The 20,238-nt window shown below is 33.8% G+C and overlaps 1 long non-coding RNA gene across 1 annotated transcript in view; it reads right to left on the reverse strand.

The window, feature by feature from the left end:
* The window catches only part of LOC148107625 (uncharacterized), a 178,209-nt gene that overhangs the window by 43,810 nt on the left and 114,161 nt on the right, over positions 1-20,238 (reverse strand). The gene's annotated exons all lie outside the window — the stretch shown is intronic.

Genomic DNA, 20,238 nt, shown 5'->3' on the forward strand with positions numbered 1-20,238 from the left:
GGTTCTGGTTACTATTCTAAGTACAGAAAAAACCTGCTAAGGAAAGAACAATAACCAACAAGCTATAATAAAACTTCCAGGGGCGCGTGAGTGGCTCAGTCAGTTGGGTGTCTGCCTTCGGCTTGGGTCATGATCTGGGGTCCTGGGATCGAGTCCCATATCAAGCTCCCTGCTCCATGGGAGCCTGCTTCTCCCTCTGTGCTTCTCTCTCTCTCTCTCTCTCTCTCTGTCTCTAATGAATAAAGGAATAAAATCTGAAAGAGAAAGAGGGAGGGAGGGAGGGAAAGAAAGGAAAGAAAGAAAAGGAACACTTCCAGAACTTACACAGAGCTAGGAATCATTTTACTGTTCACCAAATAAAATGGAAATATCTTGTCATATAAGCATTCGGTAGACAATCAGAAGGGCAAGATGAAGAAATGGGATTAAATTCATCCTCAAAAAAGGTACTCTGTACCCTCTCTGAAAAAGATTAAAATTAAACCTCAGAAAAATCAAAGAAATCCTCAAGTCTTTAACTGATGGCCTGAAGAAGAAAAAAGGAAAAAGAAAAAAAAAAAAACATTCAAAAACATGAAATCTAGCATATGAAAAAGCAGGCAATAATAACCAAGAGGAAAAGCAATCTACAGACACAGAACAGAAATGATTAATGTGATGAAATTAGCAGCATACTCCTAATACTGAAAAAAGCAAAATACCATATAAACATAATAAAAAGAAAAGTGGGATATATAAAAAGGAACTTAAATGGAATATCTATAAATGGAAATTGTACTAATGTAAAGGAAATATATTTCGGATGGGATGAACAGCAGATTGGATATGGCAAAAAATAAAAATCAATAAATTTAAAGATATGAAATAAAACTCCCAAGATGAACCTCAGATAGAAAAAAGATTGAAAAACTTAACACAGTAGATTAAGGAAAAAATATCAAGCAGTCTGACACATATAATTAGATTCTAAGGTGGTGGAGGGTCTGATGCTGAAAAACCATTTGAGGGAAAACAGTTCAATTTTTTCAAAATTTATGAAACCATAAATCCACATACTCAAGAATCTCAACAAGCCTCAAGGAGACTAAAAGTGAAACATGCCAAGGCAAATCATAATCAAATTGTCCCCCAAAAATGATAAAAAATTAAACTCTTTGAAGCAACTTAAAGGAAGAGACACATATGTATGGAGCAAAAGGGTAAGAATTGATAACTAAAATTTGCCATAATATGTGCTTGGAAAAACACAATAGAATGCTATGTTTAAAACACCAAAGAGAAAAAAAATGCATATATATATATACACACACACATATATATACACATACATACATATATATACACACACACACACATATATATATATAGTCAGCATAGAATTTAATATCCATAATTATACCTTTCAAAAATAATAATGAAACCCTTTTTTGGACAAGAAAAAATGAAATTATTACCAGAATTGTATGAAAAATTATTAAATGAATCTCTGAAGTCAAAAGGAAAAAATGACACTAGATGGAAACTTGGCTCTAGAAAAACAAAGAACATGCAAAATAATAAATGTAGATAAGCATAAAAATATTTTTAATTTTTAACACTGTAAAAACTATTGGCCATTTAAAACAATAAAAATGAAAATATTTTGTGGCCTTTATAACATATAGCGAAGTAAAATGCATGGCAATAATAGCAGAAATGAGAAAGAAAATGAAATATGTTATTGTAAGTTTCTTTTACTACAAGTGATACGCATAATATTATTTGAACATACAATATTATAAGGTAAACATATGCATTATAAACATGACTAACCATTAAGGAAAACAAAATATAAGCAATAAAGTATTATAAAATAAAATCATAAAAATTCACTCCAAATGAAAGCAGGAAAAGAGAAAAAAGGAACAAAAAATACGTGCAAATAGCAATCGAACAGCAAGATGGTGGATTCAACCCCGATCATATCAATAATTACAGTAACGTGAATATCTAAGCACTTCACTTAAATGGCCCAGGTTGTCAAATTGGATAAATACCACGACCTGACTATTTCACATCTAAAACAGGTTTACTTTAAGTACAAAAACACACATAGCTAAAAAATAAATGGATGGAAATATATATTCAATGTAAACAGCACCAAAGGATGCTAGAGTTGCAGTATTAATATCATACAAAGTAAAATTCAGTACGTGGAATATTACATGAATAAAGAGGAATTTTTCTTACTGCTGAAGAGGTCAACTCATCAACATGGTACTATAATCTATAACCCTAAATGTGAATGTACCTAATAAAGGAGCTCCGAAATACATGAAGCATAAACTGATAGAATTAAAAACTAAAATTAAAAAATTTACAATGAAAATTGAAAATTGTGACACTCCCCTATTTGATGAAACATACATAAGATCAGTAAAGAGTAGGTATCACACTCCCTGATTTCAAAGTATTCTACTCCTCTGTAGCAATCAAAGCAATATGATACTGGTATGAAACCAAACTTATTTATTGGTGGAACAGAATAGAGAACTCAGAAATAAACCCACATGTATATGGTCAACTGATCTATGACAAAGGAGACAAGAATATATGATAGGGGAGGGGTGCCTGGGTGGCACAGCGGTTAAGCGTCTGCCTTCGGCTCAGGGCGTGATCCCGGCGTTATGGGATCGAGCCCCACATCAGGCTCTTCAGCTATGAGCCTGCTTCTTCCTCTCCTGCTCCCCCTGCTTGTGTTCCCTCTCTCGCTGGCTGTCTCTATCTCTGTCAAATAAAAAAATAAAATCTTTAAAAAAAAAAAAAAGAATATATGATAGGGGAAAGACAGTCTGTTCAATAAATGGTGCTGGGAAAACTGGACAGTGACTTGCAAAAGAATAAAATGGTCTATTATCTTACACCAGTCACAAAAATAAATTCAAAGTGTATTAAAGATTTGAATGTAAGATCTGAAACAATAAAATCCTAAAGAAAACATATGCAGTAAGCTCTTTGGTATGTCTCAGCAATAAATAAATAAATAAATAAATAAATAAATAAATAAATACATACATACATACATACATATATATATATATACACATACATACATATATTCCCCTCAAGCAAGGGTGACAAAAGAAGTAAACAAATGGAATTATATCAAACTAAAAGTCTTTTGCACAGCAAAGGAAACCATCAACAAAATGAAAAGGCAACCTGCTGAATGGGAGAAGATATTTGCAAATTATATATCAGATAAGGGGTTAATACCCAACATATATAAAGAATTTACACAACTTTATATTTTAAAAAATGATCATTTTCCAAAGAAGACATACGGATGGCCAACAGACACATGAAAAGATGCTCAACACCACTCGTCATCAGGGAAGTGTTAATCAAAACCATAATGAGATACTACCTAACACCTATCAGACTGTCTAATATCGAAGAGACTAAAAAATAAAGTGCTGGCAAAGATGTGAAAAAAAGGGAACCTTCATAAACTGTTGATAGGCATGTAAATTGGTGCAACCACTATGGAAAACGTTATGGAGTTTCCAAAAAAAAAAAAAAATAGAACTACCATATGATCTAGCAATTACACTTCTGGGTATTTATCCAAAGAAAATGAAAACACCTATTTAAAGATATATATGCACTCCTGCATTTATTTCAGCATTATTTACAAAAGCCAAGATATTTTTGAGCTGTAAGAAAAGAATCTTGCCATTTATAACAACATAGATGGACCTAGAGGGTATTATGCTAAGTAAAAATAAGTCAGACAAAGAAAGACAAATGCTGTATGATTTCAGTTATATGCCGAATCTAAATCAAAACTAAAGAACAAACAAAACAGAACAGAAACAAACGAATGGATACAGAAAAGAAACTCTTGATTACCAAAGGGAAGAGGGGTAGGGTGGTAGGCAAAAAAAGGTGAAAGGAATTAAGAGGTAAAAGATTCCAGTTATAAAGTAAACAAGTCATGGGAATATAATATACAGCATAGAGAGTATAGTCAATAATATTGTAATAACATTGTATGGTGACAGATAGTAACTAGACTTATCATGGGAATCATTTTGTAATGTATAAAAATACTGGATCATCATAACGCACACCAAAAACAAACAGGATATTGTACCTCAATTATACTTCAATAAAAATATCAGTAAAGATATAGAAGGATTTAATATCCTCAATCGACTAAACCCAATTTCCATTTATAAGTTGCTTAACTTCAAAATAGCAGAATATGCATTAGTTTTATGTGCACACAGAACAGTCACCAAAATAGACCATCTTTGGAACCATAAAAAAAAAAAAAGAAGTCAATAAATTTAAATGAAGTAAAAGCATACTAAATGGTCTCTGACCACAATGGAATTGTACTAAAAATCTAAAAAAGATATCTCAAAAATCCTCCCAATAAAGTGGTAGAATAGAAAGCTCCAAATCCTTCTTCCCTCATTAGGACACCAATTCAACAACCATATATAGACCAATTATCTTTATGAGAAATCCAGGCACCAGTTAAGAGGCTCCCGCCCTCCCAGGTGAGCATGGAGACAGCTGCACTGATGCTAGTAGGGTAACTTGTGAAACTCCCTTGCTAAAACCCCTCCTTCAGGAATAACACAACGCAATCAATCAGGAGGAAAAATCCTGTATCCAGCATTATACTGAATGGTGGAAAAACCGGGTTTTTCCTAGAGGAACAAGACAAGGATGTCTACTCTCACCACTCGTATTCAACATAATAATGGAAGTTCTAGTCACAGCTATCAGACAATTAAAAGAAATAAAAGACATTCAAATGGGTAAGGAAGATGCAACTCTCGCTATCTGCAGATGACATGATACTATATATAGAAAACCTTAAAGACTCCACCAAAACACAACTAGAACGGATAATTAAATTCAGTAAGGTCACAGTATGCAAAATCAATATACAGAAATCTGTTTCAATTCTATACAATAATGAAGTAGCAGAAAGCTAAATTAAGAAAAAAATCCCATTTACAATTGCACCAAAAATAATAAAATACCTGGAATAAACACTTAATCAAGGAGGCAAAAGACCTATACCCTGAAAACTATAGAACATTGATGAAAGAAACTGAAGATGACACAAAGAAATGGAAAGACATTCCATGCTCATGGTTTGGAAAAACCAATAGTGTTAAAATTTTAGTCCATACTACTCAAAGCAATCTAGATATTTAATGCACTCTCCATCAAAATACACAAAACATTCTTTCACAGAACTAAAACAATCATCCTGAAATTTGTATGGAAGCCCAAAAACCCTAAATAGCCGAAGTAATCTTGAGAAAGAAGAACAAAGCTGGAAGTACCACAATCCCAAATTTCAATATATATTACAAGGCTGTAGTACTTAAGACAGTATGGTACTGTCACAAAAATAGACACACAGTTCAACAGAATAAAATAGAAAGCCCAGAAATAAACCCACAATTATATGGTCAATTAACGTTCAACAAAGGAGGCAAGAAAGTAATGGGAAAAAGATAGTCTCTTTAACAAACGGTGTTGAGAAAACTAGACAGCTACACACAAACGAATGAAACTGGTCCACTTTTTTACACTGTACACAAAATAAACTCAAAATGGATTAAGGACCTAAGTGTAAGACCTGAAACCATAAAACTTCTAGAAGAAAACATAGGTAGTAATTTCTTTGATATCAGCCATAGAAAGATTTTCCTAGATAATACCGCTGAAGTCAAAGGACATACAAGCAAAGTTAAACTATTGGGGCTACACGTAAATAAATGAATGAATGAATGAATGAATGAATGAATAAATAGCTTTTGTACAGAAAGAAAACCATCCACAAAACTGAAAGACAACCTACTGAATAGGAGAAGAAATTTGCAAATGATAATCTGATAAGGGTTAATATCCAAAATAAATAAAGAACTTACACAACTCCACACCAAAAAAATAAATAAACTGATTTTTAAAATGGGCAGAGGAACTGAATGGATATTTTTTCAAAGAAGACAAATAGTCAACAGACACGTAAAAAGATGCTCGACATCACTAATGATCAGGGAAATGCAAATTAAAACCACAATGAGATATCACCCTATCCCTGTCAGAATGGCTAAAGTCAACAACACAAGAAATAAAAAGTGTCTGTGAGGATGTGGAGAAAAAGAAACCCTACATCACTGTTGATGGGAATGAATATTGGTGCAGCCACTAACGAACAAGACAGTGGTTCTTTTAAAAATAAAAATAGAATTACCATATAATCCAGGATGGATGTTCACCCAAAGAAAATGGAAAAAAATTGAAAATATATATGCACCCCTATGGTTATTGCACCATTATTTACAATGGCCAAGAGATGGAAGAAACCCAAGTTTCCATCCATAAATGAATAAAGAAGATGTGATATATATATTTATATGTGATGGAATATTACTCAACCAAAGAAAAGAATAAAATCTTGCCATATGTGACAACATGGATGGATGTAGAGGGTATAATGCTAAGTGAAATAAGTCAGACTGAGAAAGATAAATATCATATGATTTCTTTCAAATGTGGAATTTAAGAAACAAATGAACAAACAAGAAAAAAAAAGAAAGACAAAAAAGAAAAAACAGGGTCTTAAATACAGGGAACAAACTGGTGGTTGCCAGAGGGTAAGTGGATGGCAGGACAGGTAAAATAGATAAGAACACACTTATCTTGATGACCACTGAGTACCATATAAAATTGCTTATATATGTTTATGTATATATACACACAAATATGTGCACATTTATGGATCAAACTCCCCAGTTGAAAGACATACTGTGGCTTCAGGAATAAAAAATAAAAATAAGAAAAAATAGATCAAATTATGTTACTACTTACCTTGAATTTAAGAATACACATAGGCTAAACGCAAAAGGAGAGAAAAAATATTCTATGAGAGGAAAGGTGGTCATACTTTATATCAAAGTATCCTTTAAATCAAGAACTGTCAGAAGAAACAAAGGATATCATGTGGTGATAAAAGGGTCAAGTCTCCAGGAAGTTGTAACAGTTATAAATGTATATGTACCTAACATCAGAGCACCCAAACATATAAAGCAAATAGTAACAGCCCCAAAGGGAGAAATAGATAGCAACATAATCATAGTAGGAGGTTTCAATATTCCACTTTCAATAATGGATAGGACAACTAGACAGGAGATTAATAAGGAAGCAAAAGACCTGAACAACACTGTAGCCCAAATGGACCTAACAGATATATACAGAACATTCCACTTACAACAGAATATGCATTCTTCTTAAAAGCATATGAAACATCCTCCAGTATAAATTACATGTTAGACCACAAAACCAGTCTTAATAAATTTAAGAAGACTGAAACTATATAAAGTATTTTTCCAACCGCAAAGGAAGGAAACTAGAAATTAACAGAAGAAAAACCGGAAAATGCACAAATATGTGGAAATTAAACAACACATTTTCGAACAACCATTGAAAAAAACTTAAAAACGATTATTACCCAATGAATAAAAAATAAATTAGAAATTATCTTGATTCAAAGAAAAATAAACACAATATATCAAAACTTATGGAATGCAGCAATATCAGTACTAAGGAAAAAGTTTATAGTGGCAAATGTCTAAAATGAAAAGATTTCAAATAAGCAACCTAACTTTACACCTCAAGAAACTAGAAAAAGTAGAGCAAACTAAGCCCAGAGTTAGCTGAAAAAAGGACATAAAAAGTCAGAGCAGAAATAAATGAAATAAAGACCAGAAAACAATAGAAAAATTCAACAAAACTAAGTGCTGTCTTTTTGAAAAGATAAACAAAATTGACAAATTTTAGCTAGATTAAGGAAAAAAGAGAGAAAGTGCAAATAAATAAAATCAGAAATTAAAGGGGACATATTACAAGTAATACTTCAGAAATACAAAGAATTAGGAGACTTCTTTGAACAATTACACACCAAAAAACGGGATAACCTAAAAGAACTGGATAAACTCCTTGAAACATATAATGTACCAAGACTCAATCATAAAGAAATAGAAAAGCTGAGCAGACAGAACTAGAAAGGAGACTGAATCAGTAATCAAATTTCTTCCAACAAAGAAAAGCTGATGACCAGATGGCTTCTTCGGAGAATTTTACCAAACGTTTAAAGAATTAATGTCAATGTTTCTGAAGCTCTTCCAAAAAACTGAAGAGGAGGAAGCACTTCCAAACTCATTTTATAAAGCTAGCATTACTCTGATACTAAAGCCAAAGACACTACCAAAAAAAAAAAAAAAGCTACAGGCCAATATCCCTGATCAATATAGATGCAAAATCTTCAAAATGCTAGCAAACTGAATTTAACAGCACATTAAAAGGATCATACAGCATGACTAATTGGGATTTATCTTTGGGAATGTAAAGATGATACAACATACAAAGATCAATAAATGTGATACACTACTTCAAAAGAATGAAGAATAAAAATCATATGATCATCTCAACAGACACAGAAAAAGCAACTGACAAAATTCAACAGATTTTCATGATAAAAACGCTCAACAAACTATGAATAGGTGGAATTTATATGAAAGCTATATATGAAAATCCCACAGAAAACATTATACTCAACAGTGAAAAACTGAAACTTTTCCAATAAGATCAAAAATGTACCAAGGTCGCCCACTCTCACACTTATTCAACATAGTACTGGAAGTCCTAGCTGTAGCAATCGGATAAGAAAAAGAAATACAAGGAATCCAAATCAGAAAGAAAGAAGTAAAATTATCTCTGTTTGCAGACTGTATGATTTTATATGAACAAAACCCTAAATATTTCACAAATAAAAAGTATTAAAAATAATAAAACAATTCCATAAAATTTCAGAATACAAAATCAATACACAAAAATCAGTTGTGTTTCTGTACACTGACAATGAACTATATGAAGAGGATATTACCAAAACAGTCCAAATTACTACAGCATCAAAATAAATTACTAAGGAATAAATTTAACCAAGTAGACAAAACACCTGTACTCTAAAAATTAAAAAAATATCTCTAAAAGAAATTAAACAAAACACAAATAAATTGAAAGACTTCTTGTGATGACAGAATGGATGTGTTAATATTGTTAAAATGTTCATACAGACCGAAGTAATTACAGATTCAATGTAATCCCTACAAAAATCTCAATGATATTTTTTACAGAAATAGAATGCTGTAATTCAGATGGAACCGCAGAGGACCCTGAATAGCCAAAACAACCTTGAGAAAGAAGAACAAAGCTTGAGGCCTCACACTCTCTGAGTTGAAAACATACCACAAAGTTACAGTAATGAAAACAATATGGTACTGGAAGAAAGGCAATAAACATATAAAACAATGGAACCAAACAGAGAGCCCAGAAATAAAATCACACAAATAAGGTCTAATGATCTTTGACAAGGGTGCCAAGACAACACAATGGGAAATGGATAGTCACTTCAGCAAATGATGCTAGGAAAACTGGGCATGCAAAAGAATGAAATTGGGCCCTCATCTTGCACCAAACAAAAACAAAAAACAACCCCCCCCAAATACCATATGATCTGTAATTATAAAACTTCTAAAAGACAAAGGAGGAAACGTTCATAACATTGCTCTTTAAAATGATTTCTTAGGGGCGTCTGGGTGGCTCAGTCGGTTAAGCATCTGCCTTCAGGTTGGGTCATGATCCCAGGGTCCTGGGATTGAGCCCTGCATCTGGCTCCCTGCTCAGCAGGAGTCCACTTCCCTCTCTCTCTCTCTGCCTCTCCCCCCCAACAGCGTGCGCGCGCGCTCTCTCTCTTTCTCACACACATTCTCTCTCCCTCAAAGAAATAAAAGTAGAAAAATTTTTAAAAAATGATTTTTTGGATATGACACCAAAAGTTCAGACAACAAATATAAACAATGGACACTGCATTAACTGAAAAGCTTCTGCATAGCAAAGGAAACAATCAACAGAGTAAAAAGGCAACCTATGAAACGGGAGAAAATATTTGTAGACTATATACCTGATAAGGGGTTAACATCCAAAATATATAAGAAGGTCCTACAACTCAAAAAATAAACAAACAACTAAAAGAAGACAAAGGACTTGAACAGACACTTCTCCAAAGAAGACATATAAATGTCCAACAGGTATAAAAAAAGATACTCAACATAACTTATCATCATCAGGGAAATGTAAATAAAAAACTCAGTGAGGTATTACCACACTTCTGTTAAGATGGTCATTTAAAAACAAAAACATAAAATAAGCATTGCTGAGAATGCAGTTAAATTGGAACTCTTGTGTACTATTTGTGGAAATGTAAAATGGTGTAGTAACTGTAGAAAACAGTATGAATGTTTTTCAAAAAATTCAAAATAGACTGATAAGATCTAATAATCATACTTCTTGGTATATATTTAAAAGAATTAAAAACAAGTTTTCCATAAAATATTTTCACTCCCATATTCATTGCAGTATTAATTCTTTTTTCTTTTCTTTCTTCTTTTTTTTTTTTTTTTGAAAAAGAGTACATAGGTGCACACGAGTGGTGGGGGAAAGGCAGACAGAATCTTTTTTTTTTTTTTTATGTTCAGTTAGCCACTGTATGATACATCATTAGTTTTTGATGTAGTGTTCAATGATTCATTAGTTATGTACAACACCCAGTGCTCATCACAGCACCTGCCCTCCTTAATACCCATCACCCTGTTATACAGACAGAGAGAATCTTAAGTAGGCTCCATGCCCAGCACCAAACTCAAAATGGTGCTCAATCTCACAATCCTGAGATCATGACCTGAGCCAAAATCAAGAGTTGGATGCTTAACCCCTTGAGCCACCTAGGTGCCCCAATATTGCAGCATTATTTGTAATAACCAAGAGGTGGAAACAACCTAAATATCTATTGACAAATAGATGCAAAGAATGTGACATATATATACGTTATATTATTAAGCCTTAAAAAAAAATCCTGTCATCTACTATACATGGATGAAACTTGAGGACATTATGCTAAGTGAAATAAGCTAGTTATAGAAGGACAAATATTGAATAACTCCACTTAGATGAAGTATCTGCAATAGACAAACTCAGAGAAGCAAAATGTAGAATAATGGTTATCAGGTACTGGAGATAAAGGGAAATGGGGCATTGCCATGCAATGGGTATAGGGTTTCCATCAAGCAAAATGATGTATGCTGTACTATATAGACATAGTAATAGATGATATAGAGTATATAATTATATGTATATATATATATATATGCATATAGTTAAAAATACTGTACTATACACCTAAACCTGTTAACAACATAGATCTCATTACATGTTTATGACTTTAATTTTTAAAAAGGGGCATAAGGGATCTTTCTGAGATGGTTGGAAATGTTTAAAAATTGGATTGCAGTGATGGCAGCACAATTCTATTACTCTAAAAAAATCACTGCACATTGAAAATTAGTACACTTAAAATGAGGAAACTTTATGGCATTCTAGAACAATAAAGCTATTCAAAAAGCACCAACTGGGAAAAACAGTATTTCACAATTAATAAACATTTTTAAAAATAAATAGGTCAAAGAAAAAAATTATGAATTTTGAAAATATTTTAAACTAAATTGAAATGAAATCACAACATACGCCAACATTGGTAGAGAGCAGCTAAAGCAGCTCTTAGATGAAAGTTTAAAGTTTTAGAAATTTTTATTAAAAAAGAAGATAAAAATCAATAACTTATCCTCCATCACAATACATTAGGAAAAAGGTGATTAAACCCAAACATAGTCAAGGGAAAAAAAGAGAATAAGGAATTGAAGTCAATGAAATATAGACTAGTTAAATGTAGAAAAAAGCAATTAAACTGAAAGCTAATCTTTGAAAATAATCAACAAAACTGATAAATCTTTACTCAGATTAAAAAAACCCACAAACATAAAAAACTACCAATATGAGAAATGTGAGAGGTAAAATCACAATAGAAAGTAAAAAAAAGAGAGAGAGAGAATAAAAAAATTAAGAATAACTTAATGAAAATAAATTTGAAAGACAAAAACAATTTAAGCTCATTCAATACAAAAACTAACATAAGAATCATTGAGTCATATGTCTATTAAATAAACAGATTTCATAGCTAAAATTTCCACACAATGAAGAGCTCTAGGCTGAGATTGCTAAATTAGTCAATACTACCACAATATTAAAGAATAAATAATACCTATTGAAAAGAAATTTTAGCAACAAGTGAAAAAAGGTAGAAATACTTCTCAACTAACTTCATAAGGTCAATAATACCCTGATACCTAAATCACTCAAAAAGACACAGGAACAGTAAAACAGTGACAAACAGCCTTCATAAATTAAAAGATTAAGAGATTCTTAACATGACGTTAGCAAATTAAAACCAGCAGTGTATAAAAATACATAATGGCCAAGAAGAACAATTTTGGAAACATTAACATTCAAACTACAGTTTAATTATCACATTAGCTAACTAACCAAATAAATAAATGTAAAAAATGAAAATGTAAAAAGAAATGACATATAATTGCAATAGATGCAGAAAAAGTTATAAACTTAACCCAACACTTATTCATGATAATACCAGTCATTAACTTGGGAATAGAAGTACTTCAAAGTGATAAAGAGTATTTGTGAAAACCTGAGCTAATATCAAATTTAATGGTGCAAGCCTGGGTTTTTTTGTTTTTGTTTTTTTTTTTTTTTTTTTGGTTAAATTCTAAAAGAAGACAAGGATATTTTCTTTTGCCATCAGTCAATATTGTACTGGAGTTCCTATTAAGTGTGATAGGGCAAGAAAGAAAAAAGACATGTAGATTGGAAAAGAAAACATAAAACTATTTATTTGAAAATGGAGAGTTTATTTGGTAATTCCTATGGAAACTTAAAAATAACTATTAGAACATTAAGTTGGTTTAGGAAATTTGCAGGTTATAAGGTAAATATACAAAAACCAAATGAACTTATGCCTATTATCCATTAATGATTCAATTGAAATGAAGTAGTATCATTTATAATAGCATCATAAACATGAAATACCTAAGAATGAATTTTAAGAAAATACATGTAAGACCTTTATGCTAAAAACCACAAAACATCACTAAGTAAAATTTTAAAAGATCTTCATTGATGGGAAGATATACCAGATTTGTGTATCAGAATACTCACTACTGTAACTAGTCAACATCCCCTCAAGTTATGTATAGATCTAATGCAATCTCAATCACAGTCCCTGCAGACCTTTTTGAGGAGACGAGGGGCCTAGAAATTGATAAGTTCATATTGATGCTTATACTGAAATGCAAAAGATGTAGAATACTAATACAATTTTGAAATTAAGGACTTGAGTTAATTTTTTTTTTTTTTTTTTGAGAGCGGCTCCATGCTGGGCATGGAGCCTAAGATAAGTTTCAAACTCACAAGCATGAGATCACGACCTGAACCAATATCAGGAGTTGGACAATGAACCAACTGAGCCACCCAGGCTCCCCGCCCCCTACTTTTTATTACATTTCTTGATATAGAGAATTACCATCAAGCTACAGTGTCAAGATACGGTAATACGGGACTAAAGAATATCAAACAAAATAGAGAGTCCAGAAACAGATGTAAGTAGCTCACATACAAAAAGCCAATTACGTTTTTACTAAGGTGCTAAGAAAATTTAATCAGTTAAGAACAGTTATAATAAATTTTGCTTCAACTCTTGGTTATCCTGATTTAAAAAAAAATTAAACTTGATACGTACTCCACATTCACATGCAGAAATAAATCAAAACGAATCATAGACTTAAATGTAAGAGCTGAAGTCTATAAGGCTTTTAGAGAAAGTATAAGAGAAAATCATTTTGACATTGAGTTAGGCAAAGAGTTCCATTCAGAATATAGAAAACATAGATTGTAAAAGAATAGGTTGATAAATTCAATTTCATCAAAATTGGTTTTTTTCTTCTTTCCAAAAACTGTTAAGCAAGTTGAAAGGCAAACCACAAACTGGGATGAAACATTTCAAACCACACAACAAAGATGTATTACAAGTCAATCGAAATAGACAATAGAAAGACAACTTAATTTTTAAAAATGAGAATAATATTTGGAGAGATACAACACCAAAGAAGATGAAAAAATGGCAAAAAGTACACAAAAAGGCTTTTAACTATCATTATTCATTAGAGAAATCAAAACCAAAATCAAAATGAGGTGCCGCTCCACCCCTACTAGAATGGCTAAAATTAAGACTAACAGTACCAAGTGCTGACAAGGATTAGGAGCAACTGTGATATCTCTTGTGGGAATATAAAATGGTATAAAAGCTTTATAAACTGTTTTACGGTTTCTTTTACATTTAAACATACACATGGCATATAACCCAAAATTCAATTCCTAGATATATACCCAATAAAATGAAAACAAATGTCCATACGAAAACTTGAACATGTGCATTCTATTCATTCATAGGGGAAACAATCCAAATTTCCGCCAGCGAGATAAATTTTAAACTGTGGTATATTGGAACAAGAAAGTGATTTATTTAGTAATAAAAAGGAATGAACTATTGATATATTCAATAAAATGAATCTCAAAAAATATTATGCTGAGGGAACATAGATACAAGGAAAGTTCATACTGTCTAGTTTGATTTATATAAAAATCTATAAAAGACAAATTTAATAGATATGATGAAAAAAATAGATAAATGATTGCCCAAAGTTGAGTGGGACACAGTTGACTGGAATTGGGTATGAGGGAACTTTTGGGGATGTCTATATTTTTACTGTGTTGGTGGTTGAACAGATTATACATTTGTATGTACCCATTTCTCAAAATTCATCAAACTGAGCACTTACATTGGATGCATTTTATAGTGAATAAATTATATATCAATTTCTTTTTAAAGGGGGGCCTATCTACTGCCAGGTGCTGCTTAGTAGTTCAGGTAGGTGAGGACTGAAAAGAGTCCATTGGATTCTGCGATGTGGAGGCTACTGGTGACCTTGGCGGTATGTTTCATAAAAGAGGTGAAGACTAAATCCTGATTCATTTCCAGAGACATGGGACATAAAGTAAAAGCAATGAATAAAAAAAACAACTGTGTAAACACTTTTTCTGTCAAGTGGAGGAATGGGGTGGCAGCTGGTATGACTTTGCTTATTGGTAAGGCTTGAAGTAACATGGCACATTTCTCTATTTCTAGGCATGATGTGGTAGAGAAGGAAAAATGGATAGAGCAGGAGAATGAAGGGATCGTAGAAAGATTTTGAACAGATTTAGGTAGAAAGTTTAGACTTAAAAGAGGTCATCATAAAAGAAGGGAAAGTGGAGTTTAAGGAAACAAAACACGAAGGTGGGTAGAAATGATGAAAGTGAAGAAGGTACATAATAAATAATCTCTGAGAGTAGCACATAAAATAGGAATAGGCAGCACTAAACATAATTTACATTTATAGGTCCAAAAATTCCTTCTACACACATCTCTTAAGCACTGAATATATTCTAGGCACTACACTAGTGATTGGAGATACAGTGGCGTGAAGAATAGAAATACATGTCTTTGTTCTCATGAAGCTTAGAAGGCAGGACAAATAATGTATCAGTAAATAAGGAACAAAGAAATAATATTTTATAAACTGATAAATGCAATGAAGAAAATGAAGCACAGTAATGGGCTAGAAAGTCCTTAGTGCATTGAGTAAAAATGATTTTAGAGAAGGTGTTTGGAGAAGACCTCTGATGTGGTTTCCTTTGGGGAGAGATCTGAATGAGAGGAAGCCTAAGGTAAGTTAACTGGCTAAGGGAAATAAAAATTGTGAATTCAAGGGAAATAATAAAGCGAATCTATACAATCTTATTCCTGACTTGATACCCAAATTTGCAATGTCCAGACCAGGTCCAATGCTACTTTTCTAAAAGAGCCCCCACCTGGTGCGCAGTGTACAATTTTTAAATCCAGAAGAGAAAGGCACAGCAGTAGAGAAAACATAACAAGACACAGAGGCTGTGTTAATTTTCCACCTTCCCCTAGGGCCCCGAGCCTCATTCTGTTCTATTTCCTAACAGCTGGCAGGCTTTTGTTCTTTTCCTCTGTAACTGTTTCTCCAGCAGGTAAAGCTCCATTTGGCATCCAGGGCATATGATTGTTATAAGCAGTGTCCCCATGACATTTCATTAAGCTGGTCTTTCTACACTTAACCATCAGACTACTGGAGCCTTGTTAGAAGCACTTAATTGCATCCTATTTTTGAGGCTGTAGCTGTATATCAAGATTGTGCTCTCATGTTAATTTCTTTTTAGTTTTTCCCAAGGTCTTCCTGCTGATTAGAGTTTTAACAATGACTTTCTCCTTCTAGCTTCCCTTCTTTATCCCTGTCTCTCTCCCTGCTTCCCTATAATTTAGGACTATGCTGTCGGCTGTAACAGGCATTGCTTTTTTGTTGATGTAATTTGTGTCGGCCTGGGTGTCAAGCATCTCTAAGTCCTCGTGGGATGTTGAGGTCGGGAAATCAAGATGATGCCCACCGTACAACTTTCTCAGGGCATTGATCTCTTCCCCGTTCATTGATTGAATAAACTTCTTGAATATAACCCCCCAAAAATGGCTTTTTAAAATGTGCTGCTTCTATGTTTAATTGGTCCTCTTGGGATTCCATGCCCATTAAAAAACAAACACAACAGATCATCTAGCTGTCTTAGGGTAAAGAGGATGAACTGGCTATCAATGTGTCTTTTGAGACTGATCCTGTCTACTGCTGCTTTTAACAACTCGTTCCTTTTGAGCCTTTAACACGTGCCAGGGACTCTTCTCATGCCTCACAAGAGTCTCACTTTTTAAGAAGCATATTAAGGCACTCCTCACTTTACAGATGAGCAATATTAAGTTCCTTGACCAAGTTGCCCAGTGATTACATGGCGGAAATGGATTCAAACCCATGTATTCTGACTCTAGAGCCTAGGGTCTTCAAGCCACATATTCCCAGGAGGCTGGACCATAGTTTTCACAGGAGAGATGCTCTTTGACCTGAAGCACATGTTTCTCCTGTTTCTTTAAGACACTTCTTTGTGTCCTCCGTTCTAGTTATATATTTCTTCACCTTGACTTGCAGTATTCCAACAGGACTTCAGACTTTGAGCTTGAGTTAGACATAATTGGGGGGGCATGTTCCAACTGCCCCACTGCCATTTTTCCTGTTTCAGCGTTCAGCCTCTTTTCTGAGACCCCACAATTTCTCAACCGTTCCTATTCTAGCAACACCATCACTGTCCTTTACCAGTTGCCAGTGAATTTTGTGTCACATAGCTCTGACGATACTCCCCCTGCTCCCACCATTTCCTTGATGGCCTGTGCTAAAGGCTAGAGTTCACCTTGCTTTAGCCATGGGTTTATTTACAGCCTTGGCTTGAATCTACCATTGAAGCCATATTTCCTGACAACTCTCACCCCTTTTTACATCACATCCTATGCTTAATCATACCAATCTACTCATTTCTCCCCAAAACACCCATGCCATTGTTCATGCTATTTCTGTCTCTAAGAGTGCCTTTTTTTTCTAGCCAAATCATTTGAGCTCTTTGAAACCCAGCTCATGAGTCACCTCTTCTGAGATGGATTTTGTGATCTTCTCCCTGCTTTCAGGCAGAACTAATGCATACAGTCTCTCCTATCTGTTCATAATTCTTTGTGGATGTAGTCAGTGTGTAACAATTGCCATCTTTTTATTATAGTTAATCACATTTCTGCCTCTCATAACAGACTGTTTCTCAAAGGCAGTTATCATGTCTTAGACACACAGTAGGTACTCATAAATCTGTCACATGAATAAATCCATGAATAAACACTATATATTGCTGTACCACCAACCAAATGGATTAATCCAGCAAGCACCATTTGCGTAGAACACAATGGTACCAATTACTGAGATTCCGGTCTCATTAGATTGGGTTGATGCCTTTCTTTTAAAAAATACTTTCTAGCACAGATCTGAGAGTGATTACTAATGCCTCTTTCTTGGAATAAGGAAAATCACACATAATAAATTACGGTGGAGTTCTTTGGGAAGGAAGAAAGAACAGATGTCTTGAATCAGAGGTACAATGCCAGTTGGGGAACCTTCTGTACCAAGTGTTGATCATGCCTCTTCCTCATTTCCTTGCATCATCCTTGCTTCCCCTACAGCCTAGAGATTTCCTTTCCCATTCCGTCTTCTAAATGAGCCAGTTTATTTCTTTTTCACTGCCTTTCTGAGCCACCCCACCCCCTCACTGCTATTTCAGCCTTGGCCCATCTCACTCTTTTCCTCTGCTGCAATTAAATAACTTCCTGAGGTTTTATTAGGTTATTCTTCCAGAAGGTGGACTAGTGCCTAGGGGTATTGTGGAATAAAAACACCAAAAAGGACAGCCTAGTTATTTTCTATGGAAAGTAGTCACTGCACAACACACCAAGCACACTGGGAGGGAGAAAAAGGGAGGGAATTGAAGGACTATGAAGCTTGCATATTTTATTTAACTGCTCTTTCCACCTGCATAAACACAATATGTCACACAGCTTTAAGGGGTGTTGTCCTCTATCTTCGCATATTAAGAACTGTGTTTGAGAGCCTTGGATGGAGCATTAAGAGTGCAGAGTAGGAGCTGGGCAGTGGGCCATGTGTATCTCCCTAGATATAGAATCTTCAGGTCTCTCTGTGGAGCAACCACACTCTTAACAAATCTGTAATCAAAATGGCCATTGTCTGAAAACCTGGAGTGGGGGAGGGGAGATCTTCATTGCACTTTGCAGAGTCTAGGTAAAAAATTAGAAATTGTTCAAATGTGTGCTCTCTGCCTTCCCATTGCCTCTTTTCTGCCTCTCCTACTGTACCTAGATGACCCCTCTTTCCTCCCTTGCCCTGAGAATATTCTTGAGTATAGTACTCATGATACCTCTGGTTTCTTGAAACCCCACCTTGATTGAGCAAGTAATACTCTGAATACTGGCTCCTGAAAGTTCTTGGATTCTAAAATCGTTCTGTTTCTCTCTATATATCTCACTCCTATTTTATCATAGGGATTCATATTACTTATTGATTTAGTAATCAATACTTTTTTTAACTAGCACACATAAAACTTGACGAGCTGGATGTTGATTCAATGCTTATACTCTTGCACGTGAATTTGAATTTTCATCCCAGGTTTTATGACTGAAAACAGACACATATCCAGAAGATAAAGAAGAAGAGTTTCTTAGTACCTTATCAAATTTCTTGTGCATCCTGATAAGTGATACCCGATATATAGATCTGAGTCATATTAGTCACAAGCTTCTTTTCAAATAGGAGCTGGTGAAAATCATCCATTTTCTATTTTGTTTTGTCCATCTACTCAGACCCCAAATAAACAAACAAAAGGATTTACCTATCATAATAGGAAGCCCACATAATGCAAATCCTCCAAAGTAATATCAGTGGTATTGGACTTCTACTTTTTCCAAGGAAATGCTCCTATATGTCTGTACTTTTGAATTTAAACTCATCTATCGTCCTCTAAATGGACTGAATTCTAATACAAACTGTTTGGCATCAGAATAGGTGTTCTTTTATTCCAAAAATGTCTGTATTTAAAAAGGATGTCAGGGCATCTGGGTGGCTCAGTCAATTAAGCATCCAACTCTTGGTTTCAGCTCAGGTCATGATCTTTTACAAATCATGGGATTGAGCCCTGAGTAAGGCTCTTGGCTCAGCAGGGAATCTGCTTGAGATTCTCTCCTTTTGCCCCTCGCTCTACTCTCTCTCTCCCTAAAATAGAAATAAATAAATAAGTCTAGATATTAATTTTTCTCCTTACCAATTATCATATTTGGATTTAACTAGGGCCTTAGACAAATTACAGTAATCCAAATGGAAGCTTAAAAAAACACAGTCTGTGCTTGATAAGAAGAAATCCTCAAAGATACCAAAAGAGGATAAGTCTTTCTTAAAATGGCACAGGATTATACATACACAATTTTTTTAAGAATGATCTCATGCCTGAAAACAATGGAAATCACTACTCCCACATCATGATACCACCACACATATACTTTTTTAATGCTTGTATTCTCTATTTCCAAAAAGGATTATAGAGTTGATTTGAAATGTATACTCTGTGTGTAAACATAACATATTTTAATAAAACATAATGATTTTTAACATGTAAAAAAAAAAACCCAACAAAACAACAACAAAAAAAAACAAA

The sequence above is a fragment of the Ursus americanus genome, chromosome 27 (genome assembly GCF_024610735.1).
Source record: "Ursus americanus isolate L20-20 chromosome 27, mUrsAme1.1.p, whole genome shotgun sequence".
Taxonomy (NCBI): Eukaryota; Metazoa; Chordata; class Mammalia; order Carnivora; family Ursidae; genus Ursus; species Ursus americanus.